The sequence below is a fragment of the Dendropsophus ebraccatus genome, chromosome 2 (assembly GCF_027789765.1).
Source record: "Dendropsophus ebraccatus isolate aDenEbr1 chromosome 2, aDenEbr1.pat, whole genome shotgun sequence".
Lineage (NCBI taxonomy): Eukaryota > Metazoa > Chordata > Amphibia > Anura > Hylidae > Dendropsophus > Dendropsophus ebraccatus.
In genome coordinates this window covers 154,837,543-154,850,691 of record NC_091455.1, presented here as the reverse complement: position 1 = coordinate 154,850,691, position 13,149 = coordinate 154,837,543, and the positions used below count along the sequence as shown (strand labels likewise).

At 42.9% G+C, this 13,149-nt stretch overlaps 1 protein-coding gene across 1 annotated transcript in view; it reads left to right on the top strand.

Moving 5' to 3' along the window:
- Positions 1 to 13,149, top strand: part of VWC2 (von Willebrand factor C domain containing 2) — a 612,590-nt gene that overhangs the window by 127,990 nt on the left and 471,451 nt on the right. The window lies entirely within an intron of this gene.

Here is a 13,149-nt window from a genome sequence, read left to right as displayed (position 1 = left end):
GCCGGTAACCACCGCACATTGCCCGTAACCACCGCACGTTGCCCGTAATCACGCCAGATTGCACGTAACCACCGCACGTTGCCCCTAACCGCCCCAGGTTGCCTGTAATCACACCAGATTACCCGTAACCACTGCACGTTGCCCCTAATCGCCCCAGGTTGCCCGTAATCACGCCAGATTACACGTAACCACCGCACGTTGCCACTGACGGCCGCACGTTGCCACTGACGGCCGCACGTTGCCACTGACGGCCGCACGTTGCCTCTAACCACCCCAAATTGCCAAAGACCCCCTCCAGATTGCCGTAACCAACCCAAATTACATATAAGCACTTCAGTTTATCCGTAACCAACCCAGATTGTCCGTAACCACCCCACGTTGGCCGTAACCACAGCAGGTTACCTGTAACCACCCCAGATTGTCTGTAACCACCGCAGATTACCCATAACCACCTCCAGATTAACCGTAACCACCTCCAGATTACCCGTAACCACCCCACATTACCTGTAATCTAATTTTTTTATTGTATTTTAGTAACTGTGCTATTCTAATAACTGTTTCTAGCTGCGGTTTTGCTTCGGCAAATTGGCGCTCCTTCCCTTCTGAGCCCGGCTGTGTGCCCATACAGTGGTTTATGCCCACATATGGGGTACCGTTCTACTCAGGAGAACCTGCGTTACAGATTTTGGGGTACGTTTTCTTTCCTGTTCCTCGTGAAATTTAGAAATTTCCAACTAAAGGAACATATTACTGGAAAAATTCGAGTTTTTCATTTTTACTGTCTACTTTTGAATACTTTCCTCTAATACCTGTGGGGTCAAAATGGTCACCACGCCCCAAGATGAATTCTTTGAGGGGTGTACTTTCCAAAATGGGATGACTTATGGCGAGATTTTACTACGCTGGCACTACAGGTGCACTAAAAAATGCACTGGCGCTCAGAACTTCTTCAGCAAAATCTGCACTGAAAATGCTAATTGGCGCTCCCTTCCTTCTGATCCCTGCTGTGTGCCCATAGAGTGGTTTATACCCACATATGCGGTACCGTTCTACTCACGAGAACCTGCGTTATAAATTTTTGGGTACATTTTCTCTCCTGTTCCTCGTGAAATTGAGAAATTTCAAACTAAACGAACATATTATTGGAAAAATTTGAGTTTTTCTTTTTTACTCTCTACTTTTAAATACTTTCCTCTAATACCTGTGGGGTCAAAATAGTCACCACACCCCAAGATGAATTCTTTGAGGGGTGTACTTTCCTAAATGTGGTGACTTTTGGGGGGGTTCTATTCTGCTGACACTACAGGGGCGCTGCAAACGCACCTGGCGCTCAGAAACTTCTTCGGAATAATCTGCACTGAAAATGCTAATTGGCGCTCCTTCCCTTCTGAGCCCAGCTGGGTGCCCATACAGTGGTTTATGCCCACATATGGGGTACCATTCTACTTAGGAGAACCTGCGTTACAGATTTTGGCATGCAGCTTCTCCCCTGTTCCTCGTGAAATTGAGAAATTTCCAACTAAACGAACATATTATTGGAAAAATTCTAGTTTTTCAATTTTACTGTCTTAATGGGGTGACTTATGGGGGGTTTCTCGTCTGCGGACACTACAGGGGCGCTGCAAACGCACCTGGCGCTCAGAAACTTCTTCAGCAAAATCTGCGCTGAAAAAGCTAATTGGCGCTCCTTCCCTTCTGAGCCCGGCTGTGTGGCCATACAGTGGTATACGCCCACATATGGGGTACCGTTGTATTCAGGAGAACCTGCGTTACAAATTTTGGGGTACTTTTTTTCTCTTGTTCCTCGTGAAATTGAGAAATTTCAAACTAAACAAACATATTATTGGAAAAATTCGTGTTTTTCATTTTTACTGTCTAATTCTGAATACTTTCCTCTAATACCTGTGGGGTCAAAGTGCTCATCCTACCCAAAGATGAATTCTTTGAGGGGTGTAGTTTCGAAAATGGGGTGACTTTTGGGGGGATTCTATTCTGCGGACACTACAGGGGCTCTGCAAACGCACCTGGCGCTCAGAAACTTCTTCAGCAAAATCTGCATTAAAAAAGCCAATTGGCGCTCCTTCCCTTCTGAGACCGGCTGTGTGCCCATACAGTGGTTTACGCCCACATATGGGGTACCGTTGTATTCAGGAAAACCTGCGTTACAAATTTTGGCATGCTTTTTTTTCTCATGTTCCTTTTGAAAATGAGAAACTTTAATCTAAACGTTTATATTATTTGAAAATTTAAATTTTCGTTTTTTTTGTTTTTTTTACGGCCTAATTGTGAATACTTTCCTCCAGCCCCTGTAGGGTTAAAATGCTCATTATACCCCTAGATTAATTCTTTAAGGTGTCTAGTTTCCAAAATGGGGTCACTTATGGGGGTTTCCAGTATACAAGCCTTCTAAATCCATTTAAAAAAAGAACTGGTCCCTAAAAAAAATCAGTTTTGGAAATTTTCACAAAATGTGATAATTTGCTAATAAATTTCTAAGCCCAGTAACACCCTAAAAAAGTAAAATATGTTTCCAAAATTATGCCAGAATAAAGAGGACATATTGGTAATGTGATTTAGCAACTAATTTATGTGCTATGACTTGCTTTTTTTAGAAGCAGAGAATTTCAGAAGTTCATAAAATGCAAAATTTTTAAATTTTTCATGATATTTTGATGTTTTTCACAAAAAATACACAAAGTAGTGACCAAATTTTGCTACTAATATAAAGTGCCATATGTGACGAAAAAACAATCTCAGAATCGCTAGCATACGTTACAGCATCACTGAGCTATAAGCGCATAAAGTGAGACAGGTCAGATTTTGAAAAATGAGCATAAAAATAAATAAATAAACATGTTTGGTATCGTCGCGTGCGTAATAGCCCAAAATATTAATTTATCACATTCCTGATCTCGCGCGGTAAACGGCGTAAGCGAAAAAAAAATCCCAAAGTGCAAAATTGCGCATTTTTGGTCGCATCGAATCCAGAAAAATTGTAATAAAAAGCGATCAAAAAGTCACATATGCGCAGTCAAGGTACCGTTAGAAAGAACACATCATGGCGCAAAAAATGACATCTCAAACAGCCCCATAGACCAAAGGAAAAAAGCACTATAAGCCTGGGAATGGAGTGATTTTAAGGAACATATATTTGTTAACAATGGTTTGAATTTTTTACAGGCTATCAGATACAATAAAAGTTATACATGTTACATATCGTTGTAATTTTACTGACTTGAGGAACATACATAACATGTCAGTTTTTCCATAGGACACACGGCCCCCCCAAAAGAAAAAGAATTGTGTTTTTTTTCATTTTCACCGCGCATATAATTTTTTTTCTGATTTCGCAGCATATTTTATGCAAAAATTCAGCCTGCCATTGCAGAATACAATTAGTGGCGCAAAAAATGTGGGTCTGTATGTGTAAAAATGTTATGGTCTTTTAAGCACAAGGAGGAAAAAACGAAAATGCAAAAAGGACAATTACCCTGGTCCTGAAGGGGTTAAAACATGGGAAAAGCGGGGTGATTCAAACTTATCAGGGGAGGGGGCTTTTTACTAATAACACTTTTTTTTTTTTTTTTTTTAAATACTTTTACTAGAATCCCCCCCTGGGGGACTTCTAGCATAAGTGCACCGATCTCTCATTGAGATCTTTGCATACTTATACAGCAAAGATCAATGAGATTGGCACTCAGATGCTTTCAGCTGCTGCAGCCGAAAGCATCCGAGTGCCGAGCCGGGATCAGAGTCATTTTGGCGAAGACCCCGGCAGGAGTAGGATGTGTGGATCGCTCCACCCCACTAGACACCAGGGAAGTGCTGCATACAGTATTCGGATGCAGCTGTCAACTCTGACAGCTGCATCCAATTACTGAATTAGCGGGCACGGCGATCAGACCTTGCCTGCTAATAGCCGCGGTCCCGGGCTACACGCAGTACCCGGGATCGCGGCGGTTCAGAGCGGGGTTGCCGTGCAGCCCCGCTCTGGACACCTCTTGCGGACGCATGATGTACCAGTACGTCATGCGTCCTTAAGAGGTTAAAGGCTGGGTTCACACTACGGAACCCGAGCAGAGAATTTCCGCCGGATACCGTAGCTCGTACCCGTTCACCTCTCCGCCCGTGCCATAGACACCTTTCTATGCACAGGCTGATTCTGTATTCCGCCCAAAGAATTGGCTGGTGTTAACCCAGCCAAAGCAAATGGAGCCAACTTGTAATACCACAAACATAGAGGAAGCTATGGCGCTGTTTTTGTTTTCTAATTAGCCATCCATCCATAATCTATCTGTCTAATATCTATTGGGCAGCATGAGGACTACACCATAGCTGATGGTCAATGACCACATTATCAACACCCGAAGGGTATACCTGCAGTACCAATATAGTAAATGTATAGTACAAATGCTGGGTAGTAACAATAAATAGTCCTATGCAGTTCAAGGCAACTATACTAAATAACCTATATACAAAAAAAGCCAGTTTACTGCAACATAACTAAATGGAATAATTACTTAATTAATTCATAGAAACAATACATGACAATACATTTAAAGTGTAGGAGAAATCAGCACCGATAATCATGGTGTACAGGGTATATGAGAGCAGCCACTTTATGCCTCCATGTAGTATTTAGACCCAGTTCTAGCCCTCATATAGTTCGCAGGGTCCCTCTATGCTTTCATATAGTAAAAACGCCACCATCTATACGCTAACACAGTAGATTATCCCTCCTTGTTCCTCCATATAGAAGAAAGACCCTTCCTGTGCACCCCCATATAGTAGTGAGGACCCTCTGTACCTTCATATTGAAATTCAGCTTCTCTGTGCATCCATATGGTAGTTAGGCCTTCTGTTCCCCAATATAGTTATTATTTCCCTCTGTTTTCATATATTAGTAGTTCGGGCTTTCTGTGGCCTCATATAGAAGTTAGACTCCCCTCTGTGCATCTATCTAGTATTTAGACCTCCCTGTGCAGGCAACCCCCCCCCCCCCAAAAAAAAAAGGTAGTATCCTCCATGTAGGCATCCTGTTCAGCACCATCTCATGTAGGTAATCCCCCTGGTATGTATTCCCTATGCAGCCACCCCCTTCCCCAGCAGTAATCTCCCTGGTAATCTTCCTGGTGGTTAGACATCACCACCATTGTGAGTAGACTGTACCTCCAAATTAGGTACCACCTTTTCAGTTAGCCAGCACATCTCATACCCCAACCCCCATAGATAACATCCTTCCCAGAAGTTAGCCCCACCCACCCACATAGGTCTCCTCCTCTATAACTAAGGGAAAAAAGCCATACTTACCTGCTGTGCAGTTGCAGTACTGTAGTCTTCTGATGTCAACTATCTCCCTGCTCTGTGAGCACACGAGTGACATCACTCATGTCCCACAGTGAGGAAAAGGCCTCTTGTGGCCACAACAGTGATTGGCAGGGTGGAGAACCAATGCTATCCTTGCCTAGTCAATCACCCTTCTGCATTCAACTGTATGTTCTCCTCGCATGCAAGCACATACAGCTAAATAGTCAGATACAACATTTAGTAGCCGTGTGGACCCCCAGGTGCACTGGTTCCTGGCCAGAGGCCACCTACAGCCAACAGACATTTGTTAACTCTGTCTGCAAAAGTAATAGCTTTTGCAGAAAGCATTGATTGGCAAAATCTTCAGTGGGCCCCCAGCCTGTGTGGGCCCGGGAGCGGCCGCCCCCTCTGCCCATACCAAATTACACTACTGTATTGTACCACATGGATCTGTAAACCAATAGGAATCTTTTCTTCTCTTAACCTATCCCATCTCTCTTTACTTCTGCATGCACACTCCTCACCCACTAACGGCACATGTTAGATATGCTGAGGAAGGAAGTCACATGGGTAGAGAAAGTATAGCTCAATCTTTGTCAGGTTTCTGTGCAGAGAGCACACAAGACAGGACACTCCCTGCTGCAGTCAAGCTGGACCCTGACCCCTGTCAGGGACACCTGAACCAGGCAAGAGAGGCATTTGTAACTAGACTCTGGAGAGACAGGATACAACCTACAGCTTCTATTCAACTAACTCTACACAGCACTATGCAGTGTTAAACCCCTCTCAGGAGAGGACAGGTCAGAGACCACCTCAACCCATGCCATGGACTAAGAGCAGTACAGTATCTACAAAAGCCACAGAAGCCAGGAACTGATCCAGATAGAGCAAAGTTGCAGTAAGCATATGAACTTTATCTTGCAGCGTGGCTGTCATCGGGGAACCCTCAGCATTCCACTCATCCCAGGTAACAAGGTCTAGGGCCTGTGCCACCCTCTAGGATGGTTTGGCCAAATCTAGTGGGCATAAGTTGGTGTGAAGACTATTAGGTGAATACATGGGCACAGGTGTTCTCTTATTCTTCTTCTAAGTATTTTTCTACCTCATCCTCCAACATCCCAGCAGAGCACAGTACTACTTGGGTTGAGACTCTCACGACATCCTTCTCTCTGCTACTCAGCTTTTCTGTATCACTCCACACGTTTCGCAGTCAGCACGAGTGTATCCAACACTATATTGCCAACACTATATTGCCAAGTATTGCCAAGTATTTACCTACAAGTGTTATCAAGTGTATTATTAAGTGTTTTATCAAGAGAAACATCATAACCTTGTAACCTGCTGCAAGTACATACTCTTCAGTAAAAACAGCTTTATTTATGGTAAAGAGTGATCCTTCGCCTTACACCGACACAGTATAAACCGCAACCTTGGGACACTTCCCCTTTCTGTGGGTGGCAGATCTGATAGTCCAGTAGGGTCACTATATCACTCAGGTCATCCGTGATTACTCTAAGCCAAGGGACCCCATAGCAGCCCGGCAGGATACTGACCACTGGGGGAAAAAGGTACAACCGGCCTTGTAAAATAAAAGCAGGCATGCCCTCACACCTGTGTGCCCAACTGGCGTCACGATATAACACCTCAAGGTCCAACTGTGTCTCGGCCAACAACCATTGGAGTGGAGTCACACCTCACCATCTAGGAAGTGACTGGCCAATCTTCCGACATAATAACATCATCACCGGGGGCATACTAGTACACCACATGTAAATGTGCTGTCTGGAGCAATTACCTACCAAACAATCCTCTGTGGAGAATTCCTTCAGACAATATGCAGACTGCTCTAATCATCATTGATTCAATGGGGAAATTTGTTGATGTTTTCAGCAGTTAAAAACCATGAAAAACGTGATTCATTCCCATTTCTTGGCCATACGCCTATGGGTTACCGCATGAGGGTCTGGTTTCCGCAGCACGTGGCAACGTACAGTAAATGTGGGAACGCAGCCTAAAGCTGGGTTCACACTACGTATATTTGAGGCTGTATGTTTGAGGCTGTATAGCAACCAAAACCAGGAGTGGATTAAAAACACAGAAAGGCTATGTTCACATAATGTATAACAGTGTAGTAGGCTCTCAAGAAGTGGGTGAAATAATACTATAGGTGTAGCTATAATGATTATATGTCAACAAAATTGAATGAAAATATTTAATGCTACAATTCATAAACGGCAATAATCTAAATGCATAGAGAAATAATTAAAAATACCATAAAAAAAAAAAAAAAAAAAAAAAAAAAAACGGATAAATACACGTATATATATATCTGATAAAACGTCCACATGGACAATAAAATATCCAATGAATGGTGGAATATATATATATATAAAAATAAGAAGAGAGCCAAGTGATGAGCACCGCGCCGGGCCCAGCGCGGTCACCCCACTTAAATAATGGTAGTCCCGAATCACGGTTTTTAACCTAGGCTCGTATTGTTGTTGAGCCGGTGTACTTGTACTTTAGATAAATAATACTCCTTTTAGAATGAGATCATGCAAGGGAGAATTAAAAGACAAGTAAATGGTGGTGGGATATCCACCTCTCACCCTGCTGGTGATATCATCTGCAGTCAAATGCGGTATTGTGATGGTAATCCGTGAACCAGTCTCTGCGGTCAGCTTGGGAGCCGTGCAATCGCGGTCTAGTGCAACATATGCGTTGACTTGAGTTGTTGTGGCGTCCGCGTGGATGGGAGCGCGCGCTCCTTCCGGCTGCTGTTGTATAGGGTGCCAGAGGAATATGGCTCCGGTTCGGGATCTACGTTTGTAAACCTAGGTATAGTTTCTGAAAGGCTCTGTTATCCTGAGTTCCCGGGACGCGTTTCAGGAGATCTGCTCGCTCCTTTCCTCAGCAAAAGGAATCTGGATAACTTTATCCAGATTCCTTTTGCTGAGGAAAGGAGCGAGCAGATCTCCTGAAACGCGTCCCGGGAACTCAGGATAACAGAGCCTTTCAGAAACTATACCTAGGTTTACAAACGTAGATCCCGAACCGGAGCCATATTCCTCTGGCACCCTATACAACAGCAGCCGGAAGGAGCGCGCGCTCCCATCCACGCGGACGCCACAACAACTCAAGTCAACGCATATGTTGCACTAGACCGCGATTGCACGGCTCCCAAGCTGACCGCAGAGACTGGTTCACGGATTACCATCACAATACCGCATTTGACTGCAGATGATATCACCAGCAGGGTGAGAGGTGGATATCCCACCACCATTTACTTGTCTTTTAATTCTCCCTTGCATGATCTCATTCTAAAAGGAGTATTATTTATCTAAAGTACAAGTACACCGGCTCAACAACAATACGAGCCTAGGTTAAAAACCGTGATTCGGGACTACCATTATTTAAGTGGGGTGACCGCGCTGGGCCCGGCGCGGTGCTCATCACTTGGCTCTCTTCTTATTTTTATATATATATATATTCCACCATTCATTGGATATTTTATTGTCCATGTGGACGTTTTATCAGATATATATATACGTGTATTTATCCGTTTTTTTTTTTTTATGGTATTTTTAATTATTTCTCTATGCATTTAGATTATTGCCGTTTATGAATTGTAGCATTAAATATTTTCATTCAATTTTGTTGACATATAATCATTATAGCTACACCTATAGTATTATTTCACCCACTTCTTGAGAGCCTACTACACTGTTATACATTTGATTTCTATTTTTATCCCGTCAGCGCCGGGACAGTAGTGCACTCGATAAGGGTGGATCCCATCTCTATGGAACAGGTGTAGCAGACCTCCCTCTTTTTCTTTTATGTTCACATAATGTTGTAATTGAGTGGATGGCCGTCATTTAATTGCAAATATTTGCTGTTATTTTAAAACAACGGCTGTTATATTGAAATAATGGAAGTTATTTACCGTTATATGGCGGCCATCCACTCAATTTCAACATTGTGTGAACATATCCTTTCTGGGTTTTCAATCCACTCCTGGTTTTGGTTGCTATGAGGACCTGACATGAGGACCAAATACAGCCTGAAATATACATAGTGTGAACCCAGCCTAAGACTGATCAGATATCAATATGATATTCAGAAACTAGAAAATCATGATGCGTGAGTGAGGATGGGGTGTCTTCAGGTTTAGTGCCTAGGGAAGCATCAGCTGCTAATACAGCCCTGCCTGTATACCTGTAGTGTATAGCTGGGGGGTTCTGCATACTTGTATTGTATAGTTGGTGGAGGTCCTGTATACCTGTAATGTGTAATTCAGGGGCCTTGTATACGTGTACTGTATTGTTTGGGGGTCCTGTATACCTGTAGTGTATAGTTGGGGGTTCTGTGTACCTGTAGTGTATAATTGGTGTGTGTGTGTGGGGGGGGTCCTGTATACCTGTAATGTATAGTTGGGGTCCACCATTTATTTCTGTGGATCTGTTTTAAGGCAGCTGCCCCTAACAACCAATCAGATTCCAGCTTTCTTTGAAAATGAAAGTAGTAATCCTATTGGTTGCTAAGGCTTCCAACTGCCATTATTGCTGGCGAGAGCTGCAGCACTAATTATGCAGCCTGTGTGTGCAGTGTGGAGATTTTCCCATTCATTTCTATGGGGCACTCTTCCCCATCCCCCTTCCCTTCTGTACATCTGTTAAGGACAGGACTAGTGATGAGCAAACAATAAAATGTTCAAGTTCGAGTCGAACCTCAAACAGTAGTGAAGTTCGGTTCAAGTTCGACCCGAACTCGAACCCCATTAAAGTCAATGGGAGATGTTCGGGTTCATTTTGTGATAGGGGAAACTGTTATTATCATCCAGAAGAGTAAACTGGAAACATGGAAAAACTTATAGCCTGAAATTTGGCTTTAAGAATGAAAGAGATGGGCGAATAGTGAAATATTCGATAATTCAAATAGAATAACTCCCGATATTCATACGAATATGGAATCCCATTATAGTCTATGGGAGAAAAATACTTGGGACCTGGAAATTAATATTCGACTACAAGGAGGTCCCCAAGGCCACAATGAAACCTCATGAAATGATGCCAACAGCTCTGGAATGCATATGGGACACCAGGGGAAGCATGCCTGGGTGCATGAACGTAAAGTAGAAGTGTATGTTTTGGTCTACCGATACTTGCGTACGTATTAGGTGGTGCGTAATATTAGCATATAAATTATGCGCTCGCTCTTGCATATGTATGACGCAATACGCATGACGAACGCCAGGCCCCTGCGTATTGGCAGAGCTGCAAGCAAAGATGGGCCACAGATCCTCCCCATTGGGTTGTGCAGAATCCAAATATCTGGTAGCAATGATGTATAACATGGGTTATGATCTTACTAAGGGATCAGTGCAGAATCCGAATCTGCATAAAAAAGAAATCATCCGGAAAATAATACTTGGCTTGAGAAAAAAGTTTGTGTCACGAAATCGGGGCAGATCCAAAGGAAGTTGTCTGACCTAAAATACAAAAGCCCAGAGCTGCTGAGAGAGATCCCTTCGGAGATATGCCGAGGTGAGTAAGATGCTGGGAGCCTATTACTGGGGTGTGTGTTATATTGGGGAGTCCCATAGAGAAAAACATGCAGCAAGGTGGATGATAAAAAGGAATGCAAAAAAAAAAGACAAACACTGCATACACAAATAACATTTTAATTAGCAATTAAATAAGAATTTTTAAAGGGGTTGGCCACTTTATAGTAAAATATTTCAGTGTATAGTAATAGTAAGTGTATTCACTGTGTATACTGACAGCCGCTCCCTGTGTACCTCATAGAGCAGGAGCGTCAAACTCAAATACACAGTGAGCCAAAATAAAAAAAATTGGACAAAGTCGCCGTCCAACCATGATATTTAATGAAGATTGCATGCAGCGTTTCTGGCACTGTCAGAGCAGCATGCGGCGTTCCTGGCACTAGCTATCCTAAAGTAATTTCCCTGACATGAAAGTTACCCATTATATCCCTTAAGCAGTAGGTAATCCCATAATTGTTCCCCATGTAGTAGCCATGTAGCCAGTAGTTATGACAATAACTGCATCCCCTGCCGAACGGACCACAGGACAGATCTTGGATTAAAAGCTTCTATTCGAAGGTACAAGTGGTTTGGGGGGCTCAGATTGTGGGTACTGAGTCACTTTAAACCAAAGCAAATTTTCCCATAAGAAATCATAGAAATGCAGAAAATTGGTTCCACACCCCAAAAATAATCATTTATTATTCTGAATAACATGTAAAACAAATGAAACAAACATTCAGAAACAGCAGAATATGTGATAAGTTACTGTACAGTAATGAGGAGGATAGGAAACACAAGGGCTGACAGAGACTGCAGGGAGCATGAAGGAATGAGCAGTGCAGATGTGGGCACATACATGCAGCACTCTCTTTCTGGGGGAGAGGGGTTACAGCTATGAAGAAATTACTCCCACAGTCCTGTCCCCTGATGCAAGCCCAAGCCTTAAGTGTATCCAGTAGTGGATTATAATAGGGGCGTTTCGGGCAGCATCCCGGGGCCCTGAGCTCCTGGGGGGCCCATGACCACCCAAAAAGACTTATACTTTCAGTGGTGTACTGTCTCCTGGCTACACTTCCGCCATGATTTGCAAAAAATCACAGTTTTTCTATGGCAATTTTGCACAAATCAGGACATCAAGATATTATCTGTCCTGTACTACGAACGCCAGGCTAGTGCTGCCATAGTTACAGTGGGGTGGGGGTCCCAGGCTTGGTGAACAGCCCGGGGCCTATGGTAAAGTTAATCCGCCCCTGAGTTTATCTGCTATGATTTGGAAGGTGACTTCCTTGGTCAGAGTACAGTGCTGTAGAAAACGCTATGTAGACCATGCACCTCCCCCACTCGCCCTCCCACCCAATACAGGGAGCTCCTAAACCAAAGCAATGCTCTTAAACCAAGTCATAATTTTGAAAAGCTGTGAGCTCTTTAACCAAAACGCTCTTAAACCAAGTTACTCTTCAACCAAGGTACCACTGTATATTTAACCCCTAATGACTAGAGATGAGCGAACCAGCTGGATTTCTGGTTCGTATGAATTCATACGAACCAGAAATCTGTCTGGTTCGCTCATCTTTACTAATGACCAGTTGTAAAATGGCCTTAAAGGAGTGGTGTGCGGAAAAATGTTTTCCCCCATTCTCTCCCCACAAGAAAACTGCTTCATACTATGAAAAGCCCCAGATGCAATAAAAAAATTAAAATAAACCCTAGACTACATTATATAACCCATATAAGGATATACATATATATATATATATATATATATATATATATATATATATATATATATATATATACATATATATATATATGAAAAATTTAATCAAAGGCTCATAAGTGGTAGACTAGACACTGGATCATGTAGTGCGGTACAAACTTTCTTTATTTGATCAGCAAAAACATAAGTGGTTCATATATACAGTGAAATGATTTCTTTAGAAGGAAGAATGGCATCCATGTAGGCAGTAGATGAGTTGATACACAGATTAGTAAGTGGGTGTGTGTCCACGGTATAGGTGGCTATTACACCCTGCCTCACTCTTAGGGTCCGCTGGGACTTAAGCAACCTTAGTACCTAGCAGAAGGTGTCCCTATTATTTGATAGATGAGACAGTCCGTTTGGGAGTGATAATGTCGTCACTTCTTGTCATTAGATAACAGTCTTGCGTCTGTATAGTATATGTCAATACAAGGCTGTGCAGTGAGTGTTCAAACCAACATAGGTTGTGATAAAGACTGAAATATAGAACAGCAGTTTGAATTATTCCACAGGTCATCCGACGTGTTTCCCCCTT